General features: G+C 38.2%; 1 protein-coding gene across 2 annotated transcripts in view; it reads right to left on the bottom strand.

Moving 5' to 3' along the window:
• ZRANB3 (zinc finger RANBP2-type containing 3) overlaps window positions 1-23,591 on the bottom strand; it is a 1,006,798-nt gene extending 983,207 nt beyond the window's left edge. The window contains exons 1-2 of one of the 2 annotated variants that reach the window (XM_053698236.1): window positions 23,561-23,573; window positions 13,606-13,655 (exon numbers count right to left, since the gene is read on the bottom strand). The gene's annotated coding sequence lies outside the window, so the exon portion shown is untranslated. Of the gene's footprint in view, window positions 1-13,605; window positions 13,656-23,560 lie in introns of both variants that reach the window. The other variant, XM_053698237.1, reaches the window with a different exon arrangement.
• Between the last annotated feature and the right edge of the window lie 728 nt (window positions 23,592-24,319).

Below are 24,319 nucleotides of genomic sequence, written 5' to 3' on the forward strand. Positions count from 1 at the left end.
ACACACAGTACTTCTACCATAATGACACACAGTACTTCTACCATAATGACACACAGTACTTCTACCATAATGACACACAATACTTCTACCATAATGACACACAATACTTCTACCATAATGACGCACAGTACTTCTACCATAATGACGCACAGTACTTCTACCATAATGACGCACAGTACTTCTACCATAATGACGCACAATACTTCTACCATAATGACGCACAGTACTTCTACCATAATGACAAACAGTTCTTCTACCATAATGACAAACAGTTCTTCTACCATAATGACACACAGTACTTCTACCATAATGACACACAGTACTTCTACCATAATGACACACAGTACTTCTACCATAATGACACACAGTACTTCTACCATAATGACACACAATACTTCTACCATAATGACACACAATACTTCTACCATAATGACACACAGTACTTCTACCATAATGACGCACAGTACTTCTACCATAATGACACACAGTTCTTCTACCATAATGACACACAGTTCTTCTACCATAATGACACACAGTTCTTCTACCATAATGACACACAGTTCTTCTACCATAATGACACACAGTACTTCTACCATAATGACACACAGTACTTCTACCATAATGACGCACAGTACTTCTACCATAATGACACACAGTTCTTCTACCATAATGACACACAGTACTTCTACCATAATGACACACAGTACTTCTACCATAATGACACACAGTACTTCTACCATAATGACACACAGTACTTCTACCATAATGACACACTACTTCTACCATAATGACACACAGTACTTCTACCATAATGACACACAGTACTTCTACCATAATGACACACAGTACTTCTACCATAATGACACACAGTACTTCTACCATAATGACACACAGTTCTTCTACCATAATGACACACAATACTTCTACCATAATGACGCACAGTACTTCTACCATAATGACAAACAGTTCTTCTACCATAATGACAAACAGTTCTTCTACCATAATGACACACAGTACTTCTACCATAATGACACACAATACTTCTACCATAATGACACACAATACTTCTACCATAATGACACACAGTACTTCTACCATAATGACGCACAGTACTTCTACCATAATGACACACAGTTCTTCTACCATAATGACACACAGTTCTTCTACCATAATGACACACAGTTCTTCTACCATAATGACACACAGTTCTTCTACCATAATGACACACAGTACTTCTACCATAATGACACACAGTACTTCTACCATAATGACGCACAGTACTTCTACCATAATGACACACAGTTCTTCTACCATAATGACACACAGTACTTCTACCATAATGACACACAGTACTTCTACCATAATGACACACAGTACTTCTACCATAATGACACACAGTACTTCTACCATAATGACACACTACTTCTACCATAATGACACACAGTACTTCTACCATAATGACACACAGTACTTCTACCATAATGACACACAGTACTTCTACCATAATGACACACAGTACTTCTACCATAATGACACACAGTTCTTCTACCATAATGACACACAGTACTTCTACCATAATGACACACAGTACTTCTACCATAATGACACACACAGTACTTCTACCATAATGACACACAGTACTTCTACCATAATGACACATAGTACTTTTACCATAATTTAGGATGATTCGTCCCTCCATTTTTTTTTTATTTATCATATATTTTCTAACCTTTTGCCCAGTTTCATATATTCTTACTCTGAATTTTCAAAGCGTTATTGTTTAAACATTATACTAAAAAGTAATTTGATCATACTGTTATTAGTTTTAGAAAAATATATGTTGATTTTAAATTTCTACACACATACACAGTAGGAAATAAAGATTGGTGACATTTAAAGGGATATGGAAGTCAATCTTTCCTATTTCAAATAGAGCATGCAATTTTAAGAGACTTTGCAGTTTACTTCTATTATCAAATTTAATTTGCTCTCTTGGTATCCAGTGTTCATACCAGGTAGGCTCAGGAGCTGCAATGCACCGCTGAGAGCTAACTTGCGATTGATGGCTACACACTCATATGCCTCTTGTTCTTGGCTCACCAGATCTGTTCAGCTAGGTACCAGCAGTGCATTGATGCACTGGGAATGACTTTAAATATATGTTTAACCCCTTTGCTAGGATTAAACATTAGATGTGTGCATTCGGATCCTTTGTGAGGATCCGAATGCAGAAGGAGACGCTCGTTGCTTTCAGATATTTTCATAGTCTGATTAATTCCTGTAACAGATCCCCACTTTGTACAAATCCAGATCTTAGAGTGGGGATATTTACAGGAACCAATCCGGCTATGAAAATATCTGAAGGGAACGAGCGGCTCCTTACTTCCGCATTCCCAATGGTGCAATAATAAAATAAACATATTACTGCATTCTCTGATCATATATGTAGAGATTCTGATACTGTGACATGACACGTATTATGAAATAAATATATAGGGAGTGAACAAGTTAAAGGGACCTTAAATACTTGACAATAAATTAACGTTTAACAATTATAATGTAGAGTTTATTGAATGAATCCAAACCGTATTGTTATATTTTAGCATATATTAGCCTACCTTCTAATAATTTAGTTTAAACTGCTGTATTTCCCCATTCCGTGGACCATCCGTCCAGACGTTGGGAACGGGCTGGTCACTATACTTGATATTGCTGTGAGCGTGCACGCATGCAAACATTGCACTCTCCAGCAATATCAGAAACACTTTGCTGTCAATAACTACAGCATTTGAGCAACCGGGAGCCGGCTCAAAAGGGAGCCTCTCTAGTTTAAATGGTCTGATAGCGGCAGCTCCAAATAAAAAACTTATTTCCCCTAAGTATCTAAAATAGTTTTTTTTAATAACAAAAAATGTAAGTTACAGTAGAAAATAAAAGCACATGCGTGCACTACCGCGTGTTTTAAAGATCCGCTGATCTGACATAGCTCAAATTCCTTTCACTATGAAGCTCGTTCTTGGCAAGTGAGAGAACACGCTTCATAGATGCGGTTGTGAAACCATGCATGCTTTATAGATTACTCTGGAGCGCGCATCACATAGAGGAGAACGTGCGTTACAATATGGCACTGCACACTGGGTTATGTAGGTGGTGGTTTATTTCTGTATTTCTAAAGGATATAAATAAGCGCATTGAGGAGTAATTCAAATGACAATATTATCAATGTCTTAGGCATTACACTGTGTGCTGACAATAATGCTTATTTAGTCAAAAGAAGAGGTGTTATGGGTCCCTTTAAATTAAAAGTTATAGCTGTGGTTAACTATAACCAGAGATACACTGTGGACAACTAATAAATTACTTAGATTAACTAAGTTACATGAAGCAACCAAGAGACAAAGGAAGTCCACAGTGTAAAAATGCACAAAGTGCTATATCTTTTATCACAACAGAAAGAGAAAAACAATATAAAAGTACAGTTTCTATATTCAAAATTTAGAACTGCTTATTTGGCATTGAGCTAAGATGTACACCACAAGCGCAGGCTAAAATCGCATCATAGGAAATTAGATAGTTAAATTTCATAAGGATACTTATTAATATAGTCACAATGGGCCATGGCCCTAATTAACAATTATACAAATGTTTGTCACAGTGTGGGTAAATCATTTGTAGACATTATTTAACTACTGGAATAATCCTATAAAGATAATACCAAAATATAAATTACAATATGACAAGACAAAGGGAGAAGAATAACTATTTAAATATAGGTGTTTTGTAATGTATTTAAGTAAGGTTGTGCAATCATATCTTATCTGTTCACACAATTAATGATTCTATTACACCCTTAAAGTGATGGTAAATTTTCACCAATTGGCAAATATATTCTAAATCTTCAGTTATGTTTAACCTAAATCGCTATGTTTTTTCCTTATTCCTTTACATAATAAATTATATTTTACTTACAGAGCGTTATTGCTCCTTGCTCCGCCCCGTCATTTCTTTAGCCTGCGAGAGAGCTAAACCACCCCTCGTGAAGTCATTGTAATTGGCATCTAATTCTTCAACTTTCGCTATGCGCATGTGTTTCATTCCGTATGCAATACATTGTATTTAACTGTCAGTCAGCGATCCAACGTGTAGAGCATGCACATAAGTAACTTCTGAGGTGTTTGCTGATATCAATGTCGCTGACTGGCCTGGGCTGTCATTGGTATTTCAAAACACGTGAGATGAATAAATCAATGGCAGCCGTGGTACGGGAGGAGGAAAGTATCTGAACTTTCAGCTATTTAAGACTAAATACTTAAATATAACTAGCGATTTTGATGTTTTCATGAATGAAAGTCCACTTATTTTTTTTTATTTTGCATAGGAACGCAAGTTTTAAGTCGGCATAGTTTACCATCTCTTTAAGTAACAAAAAAGGAATAGTTTTAATGATTTACCTACTATGTTAGTAATCTCCATCAGATGTAGCCTAGGGTTGCGCTGATACAAGTATTGGTACCGATACCAAGTACTTGCACCAGTACTTGTACTCGTGCAAATACACTGATACTTAAACCGATACCTCCAGATCTTACCCATACGTCATCTTGTGGCTTTTTTTCAAACTTCACGTTCCCATTTCATTTTAAGCTAGAGTGGAGACTTAACCCCTTGAGGACTGATGACGGTCCTGAACCGTCATGACTTAAAACGAGCAGCGGGAGCAATCAGAGATTGCTTCCGCCGAAATACTGCTGTTACTATCTGCCAGGCATGTGAGGCAGATAGTAACAGCCAATTATTATGTTTGTGACAGTGTTACAATGTCACTATTGATAAATTTTAAAAATATATATTTTGAAACAGCAATGTCCTACTTGTACGTATAGCCCTATAACTTTCAAAAAAAGCAGAAAAAATGTAAACACTGGGTGTTTTTAAACTCAGGACAAAATTTTGAATCTATTTAGCAGTTTTTTTCATTAGCTTTTGTAGATGAATAAAATATTTTTTCAAGTAAAAGTAAGAAAGAAAAAAATTAAATTTTTCACCATATTTTATTATTTCTTTCAAAAGTAAATTATATGACATGATATAAATAATGGTATGTAAAGAAAGCCCTTCTTGTCCTGGAAAAAAACATATAATTTGTATGGGAACAGTAAATGAGATAGAGGAAAATTACAGCTAAACACAAACACCACAAAAGTGTTAAAACAGCCCTGGTTCTTAAAGTGAAGGTAAATTTTGATGCTTAAGTGTCCGGTTTTTAAAAATTCGATTATAAACAGGGGCACTTTAATTCATCAAAATTTACATTTCAATCGTGTTGTGAAAAAATAATTACCTTTTTATCTTGATAGCCGCTCCAGCTTCCTCCACCTGTCGCAAAGCCTCTTCCTGGATCTAAAATGAGGGATCCGGCTTTCTCCAATCATGGCGTTGAATCAGACACCGATTCCCCCGGGGGGGAAGCCGTGATTAAGGGATGACCGATCCATCATTTCTGACGTCATAAATGGCTTGCGACGACCGGAGGAAGCTGGAGCTTCTGTCAAGTTTAAAAGGTAAGAATTTTTTCGCAACGAGTGAAATGTACATTTTAATGAATTAAAGTGCCCCTGTTTTTAATCTAATTTTTAAAAACCGGGCACTTTTACCATCAAAATTTACATTCACTTTAAGGGGTTAAAGGGACACTGAACCCAAATGTTTTCTTTCGTGATTCAGATAGAGCATGCAATTTTAAGCAACTTTCTAATTTACTCCTATTATCAATTTTTCTTTGTTTTCTTGATATTTTTATTTGAAAAATAAGGCACCTAAGCTTTTTTCTTGGTTCAGTACTCTGGACAGCACTTTTTTATTGGTGGTTGAATTTATCCACCAATCAGCAAGGACAACCCAGGTTGTTTACCAAAAATGGGCCGGCATCTAAACATTCTTGCATTTCAAATAAAGATACCAAGAGAATAAAGAAAATGTGATAATAGGAGTAAATTAGAAAGTTGCTTAAAATGTCATGCTCTATCTGAATCACGAAAGAAAACATTTGGGTTCAGTGTCCCTTTATCTAAAAATTGTTCTCTTCTGTTCTGCCAATAAAAAACATAATTTATGCTTACCTGATAAATTTATTTCTCTTGTAGTGTATCCAGTCCACGGATCATCCATTACTTGTGGGATATTCTTCTTCCCAACAGGAAGTTGCAAGAGGATCACCCACAGCAGAGCTGCTATATAGCTCCTCCCCTCACTGTCATATCCAGTCATTCGACCGAAAACAAACAGAGAAAGGAGAAACCATAGGGTGCAGTGGTGACTGTAGTTTAATTAAAATTTAGACCTGCCTTAAAAGGACAGGGCGGGCCGTGGACTGGATACACTACAAGAGAAATAAATTTATCAGGTAAGCATAAATTATGTTTTCTCTTGTTAAGTGTATCCAGTCCACGGATCATCCATTACTTGTGGGATACCAATACCAAAGCTAAAGTACACGGATGATGGGAGGGACAAGGCAGGAACCTAAACGGAAGGAACCACTGCCTGAAGAACCTTTCTCCCAAAAACAGCCTCCGAAGAAGCAAAAGTGTCAAATTTGTAAAATTTTGAAAAGGTGTGAAGCGAAGACCAAGTCGCAGCCTTGCAAATCTGTTCAACAGAGGCCTCATTTTTAAAGGCCCAGGTGGAAGCCACAGCTCTAGTAGAATGAGCTGTAATCCTTTCAGGGGGCTGCTGTCCAGCAGTCTCATAGGCTAAGCGTATTATGCTCCGAAGCCAAAAGGAGAGAGAGGTTGCCGAAGCTTTTTGACCTCTCCTCTGTCCAGAGTAAACGACAAACAGGGCAGATGTTTAACGAAAATCTTTAGTAGCCTGTAAGTAGAACTTCAAGGCACGGACTACGTCCAGATTATGTAAAAGACGTTCCTTCTTTGAAGAAGGATTAGGACACAATGATGGAACAACAATCTCTTGATTGATATTCCTGTTAGAAACCACCTTAGGTAAAAACCCAGGTTTGGTACGCAGAACTACCTTGTCTGAATGAAAAATCAGATAAGGAGAATCACAATGTAAGGCAGATAACTCAGAGACTCTTCGAGCCGAGGAAATAGCCATCAAAAACAGAACTTTCCAAGATAAAAGTTTAATATCAATGGAATGAAGGGGTTCAAACGGAACTCCCTGAAGAAATTTAAGAACCAAGTTTAAGCTCCACGGAGGAGCAACAGTTTTAAACACAGGCTTAATCCTAACCAAAGCCTGACAAAATGCCTGGACGTCTGGAACTTCTGCCAGACACTTGTGCAAAAGAATAGACAGAGCAGAGATCTGCCCTTTTAAAGAACTAGCTGATAAGCCTTTGTCCAAACCCTCTTGGAGAAAGGACAATATGCTAGGAATCCTAACCTTACTCCATAAGTAACTCTTGGATTCACACCAATAAAGGTATTTACGCCATATCTTATGGTAGATTTTCCTGGTGACAGGCTTCCGAGTCTGTATTAAGGTATCAATGACTGACACGAAGAAGCCACGCCTTGATAGAATCAAGCGTTCAATCTCCATGCAGTCAGTCTCAGAGAAATTAGATTTGGATGATTGAAAGGACCTTGTATTAGAAGGTCCTGCCTCAGAGGCAGAGTCCATGGTGGAAGAGATGACATGTCCACTAGGTCTGCATACCAGGTCCTGCGTGGCCACGCAGGTGCTATCAGATTCACCAATGCTCTCTCCTGTTTGATTTTGGCAATCAGTCGAGGGAGCAGAGAAAACGGTGGAAACACATAGGCCAGGTTGAAGAACCAAGGAGCTGCTAGAGCATCTATCAGCGTTGATCCCGGGTCCCTGGACCTGGATCCGTAACAAGGAAGCTTGGCGTTCTGGCGAGACGCCATGAGATCCAGTTTTGGTTTGCCCCAACGAAGGACCAGTTGAGCAAACACCTCCGGATGGAGTTCCCACTCCCCCGGATGAAAAGTCTGACGACTTAGAAAATCCGCTTCCCAGTTCTCTACGCCTGGGATGTGGATCGCTGACAGGTGGCAAGAGTGAGACTCTGCCCAGCGAATTATCTTTGAGACTTCTAACATCGCTAGGGAACTCCTGGTTCCCCCTTGAAGGTTGATGTAAGCCACAGTCGTGATGTTGTCCGACTGAAATCTGATGAACCTCAGTGTTGCTAACTGAGGCCAAGCTAGAAGAGCCTTGAATATTGCTCTTAACTCCAGAATATTTATTGGGAGGAGTTTCTCCTCCTGAGTCCACGATCCCTGAGCCTTCAGGGAGTTCCAGACTGCGCCCCAACCTAGAAGGCTGGCATCTGTTGTTACAATCGTCCAATCTGGCCTGCGAAAGGTCATACCCTTGGACAGATGGACCCGAGAAAGCCACCAGAGAAGAGAATCTCTGGTCTTTTGATCCAGATTTAGTAGAGGGGACAAATCTGAGTAATCACCATTCCACTGACCTAGCATGCATAATTGCAGCGGTTTGAGATGCAGGCGCGCAAATGGCACTATGTCCATTGCCGCTACCATTAAGCCGATTACTTCCATGCACTGAGCCACTGACGGGCGTGGAATGGAATGAAGGACACGGCAAGCATTTAGAAGTTTTGATAACCTGGACTCCGTCAGGTAAATTTTCATCTCTACAGAATCTATAAGAGTCCCCAGGAAGGAGACTCTTGTGAGTGGTGATAGAGAACTCTTTTCCACGTTCACTTTCCACCCATGCGACCACAGGAATGCCAGAACTATCTCTGTATGAGACTTGGCAATTTGAAAGCTTGACGCCTGTATCAGGATGTCGTCTAGATACGGAGCCACCGCTATGCCTCGCGGTCTTAGAACCGCCAGAAGTGAGCCCAGAACCTTTGTAAAAATTCTCGGGGCAGTAGCTAACCCGAAGGGAAGAGCTACAAATTGGTAATGCCTGTCTAGAAAGGCAAACCTTAGGAACCGATGATGATCTTTGTGAATCGGTATGTGAAGGTAAGCATCCTTTAAGTCCACTGTGGTCATGTACAGACCCTCTTGGATCATGGGTAGGATGGTCCGAATAGTTTCCATTTTGAATGATGGAACTCTGAGGAATTTGTTTAAGATCTTTAGATCCAAGATTGGTCTGAAGGTTCCCTCTTTCTTGGGAACCACAAACAGATTTGAATAAAAGCCCTGTCCTTGTTCCGTCCGCGGAACTGGATAGATCACTCCCATTACTAGGAGGTTCTGCACACAGCTTAGGAATGCCTCTTTCTTTATCAGGTTTTCTGATAAACTTGAAAGATGAAATCTCCCTTGTTGAGGAGAAGCTTTGAAGTCCAGAAGATATCCCTGAGATATGATCTCCAACGCCCAGGGATCCTGAACATCTCTTGCCCACGCCTGGGCGAAGAGAGAGAAAGTCTGCCCCCCACTAGATCCGTTTCCGGATAGGGGGCCGTTCCTTCATGCTGTCTTGGGGGCAGCAGCAGGCTTTCTGGTCTGCTTGCCCTTGTTCCAGGACTGGTTAGGTTTCCAGGCCTGTCTGGAATGAGCAACAGTTCCCTCTTGTTTTGAAGCGGAGGAAGTTGATGCTGCTCCTGCCTTGAAATTTCGAAAGGCACGAAAATTAGACTGTTTGGCCTTTGATTTGGCCTTGTCCTGAGGAAGGGTATGACCCTTACCTCCAGTAATGTCAGCAATAATTTCTTTCAAGCCAGGCCCGAATAAGGTCTGCCCCTTGAAAGGAATGTTAAGTAATTTAGACTTAGAAGTCACGTCAGCTGACCAGGATTTAAGCCATAGCGCCCTACGCGCCTGGATGCGAATCCGGAATTCTTAGCCGTTAGTTTAGTCAAATGAACAATGGCATCAGAAACAAATGAGTTAGCTAGCTTAAGCGATCTAAGCTTGTCAATAATTTCATCCAATGGAGCTGTATGAATGGCCTCTTCCAGGGCCTCAAACCAGAATGCCGCCGCAGCAGTGACAGGCGCAATGCATGCAAGGGGCTGTAAAATAAAACCTTGTTGAATAAACATTTTCTTAAGGTAACCCTCCAATTTTTTATCCATTGGATCTGAAAAAGCACAACTGTCCTCAACCGGGATAGTGGTACGCTTTGCTAAAGTAGAAACCGCTCCTCCACCTTAGGGACCGTCTGCCATAAGTCCCGTGTAGTGGCGTCTATTGGGAACATTTTTCTAAATATAGGAGGTGGGGAAAAGGGCACACCGGGTCTATCCCACTCCTTGCTAATAATTTCTGTAAGCCTTTTAGGTATAGGGAAAACATCAGTACACACCGGCACTGCATAGTATCTATCCAGCCTACACAATTTCTCTGGAATTGCAACTGTGTTACAGTCATTCAGAGCAGCTAATACCTCCCCAAGCAATACCCGGAGGTTCTCAAGCTTAAATTTAAAATTAGAAATCTCTGAATCAGGTTTCCCCGAGTCAGAGACGTCACCCACAGAATGAAGCTCACCGTCCTCATGTTCTGCATACTTTGACGCAGTATCAGACATGGCTCTTACAGCACCTGCGCGCTCTGCATCTCTCCTAATCCCAGAGCTATCGCGCTTGCCTCTGAAATCAGGCAATCTAGATAATACCTCTGACAGGGTATTATTCATGATTGCAGCCATGTCCTGCAAGGTAATCGCTATGGGCGTCCCTGATGTACTTGGCGCCATACTAGCGTGCGTCCCCTGAGCGGGAGGCGAAGGTTCTGACACATGGGGAGAGTTAGTCGGCATAACTTCCCCCTCGACAGAATCCTCTGGTGATAATTCTTTTATAGATAAAGACTGATCTTTATTATTTAAAGTGAAATCAATACATTTAGTACACAATCTCCTATGGGGCTCCACCATGGCTTTCAAACATAATGAACAAGTAGATTCATCTGTGTCAGACATGTTTAAACAGACTAGCAATGAAACTAGCAAGCTTGGAAAACACTTTAAAACAAGTTTACAAGCAATATAAGAAACGCTACTGCGCCTTTAAGAAACACAAAATTTGCCCAAATTTGAAATAACAGTGAAAAAAAGCAGTTACACTAACGAAATTTTCACAGTGTATGTAATAAGTTAGCAGAGCATTGCACCCACTTGCAAATGGATGATTAACCCCTTAATACCAAAGACGGAATAACAATTGACAAAAAACGTTTTTAAACAGTCATAACAACTGCCACAGCTCTACTATGGCTTTTTACCTCCCTCAATACAACTTTTGAAGCCTTTTGAGCCCTCCAGAGAAGTCCTGGATCATGAAGGAAGAAGCTGGATGTCTGTGTCTGTATTTTGTGCTGTGCAAAAAAACGCCAAAATAGGCCCCTCCCACTCATATTACAACAGTGGGAAGCCTCATGGAACTGTTTCTAGGCAGAATTCAAGCCAGCCATGTGGAAAAAACTAGGCCCCAATAAGTTTTATCACCAAACATATGTTAAAAACGACTAAACATGCCAGCAAACGTTTTAAAATACATTTTTATAAGAGTATGTATCTCTATTAATAAGCCTGATACCAGTCGCTATCACTGCATTTAAGGCTTTACTTATATTACTTCGGTATCAGCAGCATTTTCTAGCAAATTCCATCCCTAGAAAAATATTTTAACTGCACATACCTTTTTTGCAGGAAAACCTGCACGCCATTCCCCCTCTGAAGTACCTCACTCCTCAGAATATGTGAGAACAGCAAATGGATCTTAGTTACTTCTGCTAAGATCATAGGAAACGCAGGCAGATTCTTCTTCTAAATACTGCCTGATATAAACAGTACACTCTGGTACCATTTAAAAATAACAAACTTTTGATTGAAGAAATAAACTAAGTATAAAACACCACAGTCCTCTCACGACCTCCATCTATGTTGAGGGTTGCAAGAGAATTACTGGATATGACAGTGAGGGGAGGAGCTATATAGCAGCTCTGCTGTGGGTGATACTCTTGCAACTTCCTGTTGGGAAGGAGAATATCCCACAAGTAATGGATGATCCGTGGACTGGATACACTTAAGAGAAATTACTGTTATTTGTATTATTGTACGTCTGAGAGCAGTGCTCCAAAAGCTGCTACTATAAAGCTGGAAGCCTACCTGGGAGAGATCACTGAACCTCATTCAGACAAACCCCTGAAGTACTGGGCAGTTAATAAACTGAGATTTGATGGCCCAAAAACATATTTCTGCCACATGCAGTAGTGTATAAAGTGAAAGACTGTTCAGCTTAGCGTCAAACATCCCTACTGATAAAAGAAACAGACTTATAACAGAGATGCTTCTGTGCCACTAACTTTTGAAAAATGTTTTATAATTGCTAGATTGTTCTCATCTTGCACATATATGCTCAAAACATACTGTACTGTGAGAAACATCCTTAGCTTATATAATTACAGAAAGAGTGTTCATATTAAGTTAATTCCTATGAACACTCGTCCTACAATTATAGGACTAAATTTAGATTGCATTTGATTGGTAAGCTTTACCAATGCTCTGTTCACATTTCCAACTCCATAGACTTTAATGGAGTTAGACATGTAATGAGAGCATTGGTAAACCTTACCAGTCAATGTAATCTATCCCATAGTGTTGTTCCCCATGATTAAACAGTGCACTGTTATATTTTTTTACTGTATTGCACTTTTGGTTGGTTGTGATTTTACATGTGTTATGTATTGTTGTTAAAAATAATATATTTTATTGTAATATTTTTATTTATAAACATGTTCTGTGAAATTTCTTCAAGTTTTTACAACTTTGTGACAAAAAGCAAATAAAAATGTTTCATTATTTCATAATGTCTTTTGAGTTACAGTTCTTTATAATCATGGGTCGACAAATCTGTTTACAATATAGGAGCCAGTAAGAATATTTAGGAGCCAGGTACACTTTTAGGAGCCAGACAGTGGTATTTGTAAATAGATCTATGGAGAATAACCCAAAAAGTTGGCTCCCAGGCTCCTGGGTTTGTCGAGCCCTGTTTATAATTATAAAGAGACTATCTTAAATCATTAGTCTGTATTGTGCTTGAGAAACTGTCACATGACATTAAAAAAAAAAGTATTGGTAAATAGTATCGGCGACTATTTGAAAAAAAGTATCGGTACTTGTACTCAGTCTTAAAAAAATGGTATCGGTGCAAACCTAGAAGCATTATTAAATTGCTTAAACAAAAATTGCAAACAAATTGTGACTAGTATTAATATTAACCCAGTACCTATCTGTGACTATTATTCCTATGTGCAGGGTGCCTGAAAATGATTATATAATATTAAGTGGATGGGAATAAACTATAGAATTTTGATGAAAATATTCATTCATAAGCCCCATACATACCAAACTCAACTATGGGCTAAACTACAATACGGGAGCTATATTATGTTTAACATTATCTAGATTTTCCCCATACATAACTTTCCCACTGGATTATAGTTCAGGCACACACAAACATAAAACTCGTGCAAAATACCCCTAACGCGTGTTTCACACACATGTTTCTTCAGAGGGGGCACTTATGCATGCGTGAACACATATTCAATTTTAAACATAATCAAATTGATATTTAGTAAGTAATATTTTAGTCAATTATTTTAAATTGCGATTACATACCTCTTTCTTTTGTATAAATATTGTGTTTTGTTCCACACTCCATAAAGAGGCTAAAAAGCAAAATTTAAAGGGACAGTCTAGTCAAAATTAAACTTTCATGATTCAGATAGGGCATGCAATTTAAAACAATGCTCCATTTTACTTTATCATCAAATTTGCTTAGTTCTTTCTGTATACCTTTTTACAAGCTAAACCTAGGTAGGCTCATATGATAATTTCTAAGCTCTTAAAGGCCGCCTCTTATCTTAGTGCATTTTTTTCACAGCTAGACAGTGCTAGTTCATGTGTGCCATATAGCTAAAAGTTTGCTCACTCTCGTGGAGACAAATGCAAGTCTGTCAAAAGCACTGACATAAGGCGGCAGTCTGCAGAGGTTCAGATACAAGGTAATCACAAAGGTAAAAAGTATATTAATATAACAGTGTTAGTTATGCAAAACTGGGGAATGGTAATAAAGGGATTAGCTATCTTTTTAACTAATTCACAGAATAACAGCAAATGAGCTCTAATAAAGATTACAGGCGCATTCTAATGCCAAATTCATAGGTTCTAATTGAAAAGAGGCTGTTATTCTTTATTATTGACCTTAGCAAACTATGGGATTACACAGCAAACAGAGCACAACTGGCAGGTTGTGTGACTACCACTCCTAACTGGCTTATCTGTCATTGCTTACAGATCGCTAGAGCAAGTTTACCTGTGTATTTAACCCTATAATATATCCCTGTTATATTCATCAGCACCATTAGAGAAAAAACACCTCCCTTCAACCTGGCAGACCAGGATCACAAACAACTCCTTCTAAAACTAACCTTAAGACGTATATGAAACCCAAAAAAATGTCTTTTGTAATTCAGACAGAGCATACAATTTAAAAAATGTATCTAATCTACTTCTGTTATAAAAATTGCTTTATTTCCATAGTAATCTTTGCTTAAGAGATACCTAGGTAGGTGTCTGGTGCACTACGTGGCAGGAAATAGTGCTGCCATCTAGTGCTTTTGCAAATAGATAACCTTCTTGCAAAACTGCTACCATCTACAGCTCATTCCTGATTTTCAAACAAAGATACCAAGAGAACAAAGAAAATGTCATAAAAGTAAATTAGAAAGTTGTTTAAAATTGCATGCTCCATCTGAATCATGAAAGAAAAATTGGGGTTTTATTTCCCCTTAATAAAGGTAGCAATGATTCTAGATTTTTACCCTACACTCATACTATTTTAGAAAGAATACTTTATGCACATTACCTTTTAAAGGGACACTAAACCCATTTTTTTTTCTTTAATGATTAAGATAGAGCATGTTATTTTAAGCAACTTTCTAATTTACTCCTACTACCAATTTTTATTGGTTCTCCTGCTATCTTTATTTAAAAAGCAGAAATATAAAGCTTAGGAGCCGGCCCATTTTTGGTTCAGAAACTGGGTTACCCTTGCTTACTGGTGGCTAAATGTATATACCAATAAGCAAGCGCTATCCAAGGTGCTGAACCTAAAATGGGCCGGTTCCTAAGATTAACTTTCCTGCTTTTTAAATAAAGACAACAAGATAACGAAGAAAAATTGATAATAGGAGTAAATTAGAAAGTTGCTTAAAATTGCATGCTCTATCTGAATCATTAAAGAAAAAAATGTTGGGTTTAGTGTCCCTTTAACTATATATTTATTTATTTTTTTAGGCATGGAGAGAAACAGCACACACACCATCAAATGAACACCCAGGTGCTCTGCTATATAAAGTGTACAGTCAATCTCAAGAAACCTCACGCTCAGCAAACTGCGTCTCAAGGTTCCCAAAGCAGGCAATTCAAAAAGGTCATTTGTAACCAAACAGCTTTTAATATATAAACAGATAGCCTGGTCCAAACGTTTTGGCTCCCACTGGAGCCTTTTTCAATGGAGGCTGTGCAGGTTGCTGAGCATGAGGTAACTATATATATATATATCGCACAGGGCTTAATAAGTATTAGCTTTATTCAAGTAACATCAATGTGGATCAGTCAATGTTTCCGTCCTCGCAGGGACCTTTGTCAAGACTGTTTCTAAATCAAAGAGTGTGCGATATGCTCAGCTAATACTTATTAAGCCCTGTGCGAGCCTCATCTTTCCTTGAAGTTTCTACCTATCTACCATAGAGAGCACCTAGGCAATCTGCTAATACAGTGAGTGCTTGGATCCCAGAACAACATATATATATATACACACACACGTTGATTAGAGTAGCCGTGTTAGTCCAGAGATTTAGATATCAAAATAACAAAAGTATTGCACTGAGCAATGATACATTTTTATTGGACTAACTATACATTTATAAGTTGACAAGCTTTCGGAAGAATGCCTTCCTTTCTAAAGTCTGAAGCCGTACTGACCAATTCAATAGAATTTACAGATTATATCTGAAAACACAGGTCTGAGTGCAGGGAGAGGAGGGGGTGTCTTACAAATCATGAGGGGGGTTTAGGTGACAGAGGCAGACAGTGTCCAGTGTAGGAGAACAGACAGGGGAAATATATGGTTTTACATAGAGCAAATGCTGACATAAAGTTATATATCAACATGGAATCTATATGTATAAAGATGTGAAATTATGTATACATGGGGAATATAAGATAGTAAAAAAGGAGAAAGGAAAGAAAGAAAAAAAGGGAATAATAATAATGACAAAAGTGTGGACATAGGCTTACCTGTGTACCTATGCATAGAGAGTGTGGAATATACAATTTAATTGACTACAGTATATGAAAGTACATTACAATTTTTTTTTAAATGTGTTAAGAAACCAGAGTCCACATTTAGTCCAGAATTAAGCAAGTTTAAGTGCATTATTATTTTCATTTCAAAGGTTTTTCTTTCCATGGTGTTTTTGAAGTTGCCTCTGAGAATCTTGACTTTGAGGTTTTGGATGGAGTGGTCAGGTTGGGTGAATAAACACACAAAAATAGCTCCTAAAGTGTGCAGCATTATCTGGCTTTTAGCTATTATGTGAAGATGTTAAGCTCTGTCCTAGAGATTTTAATTATTGCACACTAACACCGTTGACTATTTTGGCCATTATTTTTTTTTTTTTTTTCATTTTATCATCAATAATCTATAATCATTTTGAAATTCTACAAAAAAAAATGACTACCAAATTATTTCAAAACATACAAGAAAAAATCATACAAAATCAAACAATCAAAAAAAAAAACATAGGGCACTAAATTGTAAAGCCATATGGTTGCATATCATTTTATGTCTAATAATGTCATAACCTGATGCTTATAGTTAAACTCTGCATATCTGACCTCTTCAATAGCATACTGGGGCCTCTAGTCACTCCTTATTATAGAGCTGAGATGATATAGTTATAATGGTGACTATAGCATCATAATCAGGGCAAACATTTCCCGCCAATCCAATAGTTCCAGGACTAATAAGTAATCGGGCCTTTTGCCTAATATTCACTGGACAAGAGTTTCTACTGGCGAGAAACTTTTTTCCCTAACATTTAAACTGCAGTGTTTTTTTTCACAACTGAAAAATGCTGCATATCTGCTGCTCATTTATAGCCTGACACATGCTCTGGTTGCCTACTTTTATCTTTGGTAAAAAAAAAAAAAAATGCACATCACCTTGCAATTTGTTTGGTGATAAAGTTACTAGCAGGGGCCTGACCTCTCCCTGCAATCCCTTAGTTTTTTAGCTTCACTGGGGTTTACTTAGGGAGTATGGTCCCACATCCTGATATTCAATGTGTCATGCAGCAAACACACAAGGCACTCACACCTTGATTAAAGGGACACGAAGGTAAAAAAAAAAAAAACAACTTTCATTACAGGGACTGAGCAATGGGAAAAAACTTGACTTTTGCTAATTTTGACAATTGACTTCTATTATCAAATGTACTTCATTCTCTCGGTATCCTTTGTTCAAATGCATACCTATGTAGGCTCAAAAGTGTACAAATGTCAGACACAACTGTCACTGAGTATTCACAACACATGCACGCTCCATAGCCTACTTAGGTATACTCTGCAACAAAATATTCAAAGGATCAAAGGAAACTAAGTACACATTTGGTAACAGAAGTAAAATGTATTTTTGTTTGATTTTTTTTTATTGTATTGATAAAAGTTTAAAGGGACATGAAACACAAATGTTTTCTTTCATGATTGAAAACCGCATACAATTTTAAATAACTTTCCAGTTTACTTTTATAATGTAATTTGCTTTATTCTCTCTATATCATTTGTTGAAAAGCATATCTAAATAGGCTTAGTAGTTGCTGACTGGTGGCTGCACATAGATGCCTTGTGTGATTGTCTCAACCATGTGCATTGCTATTTCTTCAAAAAGTATGCCTAAAGAATGCAGCAAATTATATAATAAAAGTAAATTGCAAAGTTAAAATTGAATTCTCTATCAGAATCATGAAATAAAAAAATTGTCCCTTTAATTCTGATTTTAATGTCCCTTTAAAGGGATAGAAAGGTAAAAATTGAAATGTGCAAGGGTGCACTTCAATTTTAAACAGAACATATTTGCAATATACCTCCATTAGCAAAAAAAAACGCTTCTAGTAAAAGTTATGGCTGTTTTTCCGATGCATACGCACATATGCTACAAGGACCAGTGCATAGTATTCAAACTCAGAGAACTTGCAGAATATCTGAATCTTGACTCAACTACTTGGCCAAAAGGGATTTGTCTAGCATTAGTCCAAGCAGCCAGCAAGGTTAAAACTCACCACAAGGGGGTCATAGAGTATTTAAATCAAGAGGTACAAAAGCAGAATGCAGTGTCAGTGCGACTATTCATGTGCCATACAAGCCACTGCTGACTCTCTGACAAGGTGTGATGTTTGGATACAGGTGCATTGGCCCACATAGCATATGTGTGTATGCTGCTAAGAAACTTTGCTAATGGAAGTATATTCAGGGCCTATGAATACCAAAAAACTTCCCTCGCCCATCGGGCGAGTAAATCACAAAACTTACCAGCCCGCAAGAAACTTTAGTCGCCCGTGCATATCTGTATGTAGTGTGTATATATCTTATGTAAAAAGGCAATATAAATAGTGTTATTGTAATCTCACATGCATTGCAGACTGAGGTCCCAATTTGAATGTTTTGCAAGCTGCTTACTATTTGGGACTTGAACATTAATAAAAAGGCTTTAACTTTAGGAAAATATTTTCTATCACCAGGTAGAAAAAAACAGGGATATTATCTTTGAAAAACTGTATGTACAGTCTTGACTTATTTTCCCCTAAGGGAAAAAAAAATATATAACTGAGCTTCTTTTTTTTTATTTACTTCATCATATGTGGGGTTGACTAAGTATATTTAATTCTGCCCCCTTCAACCTATAGCGCTTTGAGTGGTACTGCATGTAGCTGGACAGTGACATAACGAGCATGTTAAAAATACTTTTTTCCCCCTTTCTGCCCGGCTGCCTTTCAACTACTAGCGCGACTGTCAGTGCCGCACTAGCAGATTTGACTGGGTGAATGGAGATGGTATGTTCTCTACAAATTAGTAAAGTCAGTTTTTGGAGCATCAATAGCGTCCAGGAAAATAGTGCACTGCTCTATATTGTTATGGTAGGCAGCTTGCTCGTGTACATTGTGCTGAAGTACTGCAAAGGACCCTGGAGTACTTCAGCATAATGTACATTAGCAAGCTGCCTACCATAACTATATTGTCACTTTAACCCATACTTTGTTCATACACACACAGAGAAGAAATACTCACTGCTCTAGCAGGATGTCTTCCCGCGCAGACAACCTTAGGGGTGGGAAGTAGCAACTGACATGGAAGAGACCAAGAGCCATGGATATAAGGGGAGGTCTTTGAAAGCATTTAACAGAAAGAACCTCCCATTTCTTCCCTCCATTCCTGTGTGTGCGCATATGTGGAATGCAATTTGACATTTTTTTTATTGCTTCTTATATCCCACTTAAAATGTCAGGTCGCCGTTCGGGCTGATAACTTAAAAATTTTACTTGCCCGCAAGAATTTTTACTCGCCATTGGCGACCGGACCGGTCTATTCATATGCCCTGATATTGCTAAACTGTTTCTATTAAAAAATTTAAATGCACCCATGCGCATTTCAATTTTCAAACTTCTATCCATTTCTAACTCAATTCTACTTAGGATTAACAAGTATGCATGACAAAAGCTTAAAGGGACATGTAACCCTAGATATTTTCTTTCATGTTTCAAATAGAGCATGCAATTTTAAACAATGTCCAATTTAGTTCTATTATCAAATTGGCTTAATTTTATTGGTATCCTTTGTTGAGCTAGTTGAACACATCAGGTAGCCAATGACAAGAACTAGCTCAGCTAGCTCCCAGTAGTGCATTGCATATATGTGCAGAGACCAATCAGCAGCTAGCTCCCAGTAGTGCATTGCTGTTTGAGCATACCTAGGTATGCTTTTCAACAAGATACCAAGAAAACTAAACAAATTAGATAATAGAAGTGGACATTTGTTTAAAATGTCATGCTCTATCTGAATCATGAAATAAAAAAAATTAAAAAATGGGTTTCATGTCAGAGATTAAGACAGTAGTCATCAAGGCCATATTCTGCAGAGAAGCTATATGATTTCAAAATTAGTCCAAAGACCAATAACATTGGTGCACTCTGCTTTTTATTGTTGACAATACACTTGATTGACTCATTCCATCAATAACTATATATCTGGCCTCTCTCATTGATAACATTCTCAGCTGAAGTCATGCATCAAGGTTAGCTGGAACTGCAGCTACCAAAGTCATTTTTCCTCCTAGGGAAGGCATCATACACAGCTACTGTTAATTAAATTATTACAATTTTTAACTCCCTTGTGGCCTCTGTCTCTTAGTAGGTTTTCTAAGCCTCCAAATAATTCCCACCTTACATGTAGCCACACACTGCTAATAACTTTTCAGATACAGCCCAAAACAAGATAGATAGATATAGATAGATAGATAGATAGATAGATAGATAGATAGTCAGCAAAAGGGAAGAGTGTTTTAGGGATGACAAGCGCATTAATGTTTGACCTGATCCCCTCTATCTGCCACATGGGAGGAACGGTCAGCTTAGTGGATGGAGGTGGTAGTGGAGGAATGAGAATACAGTCCCATATCATCAGTTTTTTATTATTTTTATATAAACTTTTCCAGATTAAAAATGAATCTATATATGCATATAACTATTCCTTCCTACCCCTCTATAAAAATAATTACCCCCTCCCCAGGCACTTAAACCTTCCTAGCAGGGTCCCTGGGGGGCTAACCTGCAGTCTAGTGATGGGACATGGCATGTGAGCCTATTATGTGGCACAGTGGATTTGGGCAGTCCCAGGTTTGTCACTGGTGATCTTCTGGGACTACTCAAGTCCTTCCCACAGATCAAGCTCACCTGCAGGAGAACCCATGCAGATAGAAACTCAGCACTGCCTGTCATCGAGCAGTCTTGCAACCTTCATGTAAGAAAGTGGGCTGCTCACATTCTGTTGTGCCTACTAGATGCCAGACAAGCCCACCAATGACCCTATTGGGAAGGAGTAAGTATCTAGGGGGTCAATTATGTTTACAGATGGGGAGGGTGGATGGGTTATATACATAGCTTACTAAATAAACTAAAGATTAATTGTAAAAAAAATGGCATGCTCTAATTAATTTAAAACTGCCAACTCTACACTATTGTGTGTTTAACTCCTAGAGGGGGTAAACACATAGTAGAAGTGCCGTTCAGGACTGCTGGTCCTGAGCTAAACCCGCCGCTGATCCAATCAGCAGTGCAAGTCACACGACAGATGTGCAATTAGCGCCGATGACTGGATCAGCAGTGGGTTTTGCTGGGGACCATAGTGCTTCACAGATCCTAAACAAGACTTCTACTGTGTGTTTAACCCCGTGAATAATATTAGATAGTCAACATTAGATGTTCTTTAAAAAAAAAAAATGAACTGCAAAACAGAGGGTATGAGACCGTTATCTAGAGCTGCAACAAACTAATCAGTATAATCGATAATAAATCGATTATGAAAATAGTTGTCAACAAATCTCATAATCGACTTACTTGGTTTGGCAATTCATTTTGAAATATAGGAGAGAGAAAAAAAGACTTTTTTATCCGAATTAGTCGATTAAATAATTATGAAAATAATCGTTAGTTGCAGCCCTACTGTTGTCCTATCGCATCTCTGCATCTGATCACCTATCCCTGCATCATGGGAGAAGAGGGATGAAACACCAGTCCTATACACTTTTTTTTTTTAATTCTTCCTTCCTTTTCAACATCAATAAATTGCTCCAGGGTACTCAACCTTCCTAACAGGGTACTGGGGGCTAATCTGTAGCGCAACAGTACACATACCCTTCCAGATAAGCTGATTTGTGGACCAGGAGTCTCCAGTGAATCACTGATCATTTTAACCCAGGACTATCCAAGAATCTATACACTCACATTTATTTAAATTTCATGTTTTTTTTAAATCAGCTCTCCTATGCTGCTGGGAGAGCTGATTTGTTTTTTTTTCTGAAGCATGTTAGGTTAATGTACTTGAACCTGGAAGCCAACTTCCAGGAACATGCTTAAAGTGAATGTAAAGTTAACTGCAATCGGTCACGCCACATGAAACATATTCTAAAAATAACTAGACTTTCATTCATCATTCCTTTATAAAACAGAATAGTACTCACAAATTTGAACTTTGAAGTCTATCTCTATTCACGCTGCATCTCCGCCAGCTATAGATCAGTTTTGAGTGACAGATTTCTCAGATTATTCTGTCTAATCACATTTCATACCCCGTGGGATTCATCCCCTTTCCTCCTACGTCACGTTAGTATTGTGCGCATGCGCTAATCCCTATTCATACGGATATGAACCTAGATGCGCGTCCACGATTCGCGCATGCTCAATGCCGCTGCTAATGAAAATATATGAACTGCTCCTTCGATCGCTGAAAGTAAGTGGCATTGAGATCTGCTGTTGCGCATGCGCAGGACCACTCTCTCTCTCTCAGGGTGCGCTTGACACATATGTATAGAGCGTGGTGGGACCGCTGTAATACGTCAGACCATATAGAAGAAGGAAGTCGGCTCTGGGAGGAGCTTGGAAATAAACGGTTAGAATTAATTTATTTATAATTTTATGATAACATCGTAATTCGGATTTAAAAAAAAAACATAATGATTTTAATTGTATACCATAGATGAACGCTTAGCAGGCTTACATGAAGATAAAATTGACATTCACTTTAATTAACATGCTTGGCAGGTAAATATTAATTTGCTGTAGCAAATTGCTACTTACAGCTACTTATGTGCCTTGCAGTTAGAAATTATTGGTTACTGCCCCTTTAACATCACACAGAGCCGTGTGTATCAACATTTCTTGTATAAGTGCCCCCTATAGACCTAAAAACTGTGAGTTTGTAATTACTGATCAATAGTGCAGGGCTCAAAATATCTTTAAAAGTCCGCCAAAAAAATACCAAAAAACATTTTTTTCCCCACACACACCCATAAGCCCCTATTTCTTTTGCACCATAAGATATTACACTTAGCAAGGGCAATTATTTTACAAATTATATTTAGTAATGACAGAAGTTTACATACTGCGTTGATTTATTTAATATGCAATCATAACAGAACTAATTTTCTTCACATGAGGAAAATGACCCTCCAAACCAGCTACAAATAGAGAGAAGTTAAGATTATTGATGAGGGATCAATAAAGCAGTAAGCTTATAAACAACGCTAATAAATCTTTAAAAAAAATACAAATATGTTTTTAGAGTCAAGAAAGAAAAAGTAAACAAAAATACAAAATAGTTTAACAAGTACATGTAAGGATCCAGCGAAATATACAAGTGACAGTGAAGTGTTTATAAAATGTCTGTTATTAATGTGCAATTAAGACAAACTGTATGAAAGCTCATCTAAGAAAAATAAGATGCACTGTGCATATACCGGAATATACAAGTCCTGCTCACACTCTCTCGGTGGGGGGAGGAAAGCAAATGAAAGCAAACAAGGTGGACACATTAGCTAACCCTGGAAACAAGCAGCGTGCTAATGGCAACATTAGTTATTTCCCAGGGTTAATTCATGATCGTCCTGGCTATCAAATCTCCCGGGGATTGAAAATATTGATTTTCTTATTGCTTCAAAAGTTCGGACTTCGGAAATTCAAGGTTCTGGAAGTGTACTTTGCACTATAATGTAACCCCGGATTGCCCGAATAAATGTGTTTAATTAATACTCTAAGAGGTTTTCAAAATAGACAGCTATTAGATCAATCAGGGTTAGTAGCTGCTGGAAAGTAAACACTGAAATTGCTTAACCCCTTAAATGTAAATAACAATAGAAACTGTCATAGTATACTTTAATCAACAAACAAGCTCGCTATACAAAGTACTGTATTTTCAATGGATATAAATATCATAGTAAGACAAATGCAATTGACTGCCTATAACCAAAATAAAATAAAGTGGTTTGCAAGCTCAGTAGGTCTCACTAAGGGCATGATGATCAAAAGATTCTTCTGCTTTCGGCACTGATCAATACATTATGAGACCCAGAAGACATTGCCTTTTTGGTATATATTGTCAGACTCAGGCAATTTCTTGTGGGTCCGACAATGTATTGATCATTAGGGCCTCTGTCTCAACTCTCCACAGACCTGCACACTTAGGGGCCGATTTACTATGCCCCGAATGGGGCCAACTT

Source organism: Bombina bombina, chromosome 1 (assembly GCF_027579735.1).
Source record: "Bombina bombina isolate aBomBom1 chromosome 1, aBomBom1.pri, whole genome shotgun sequence".
In the NCBI taxonomy this organism is placed as follows: Eukaryota; Metazoa; Chordata; class Amphibia; order Anura; family Bombinatoridae; genus Bombina; species Bombina bombina.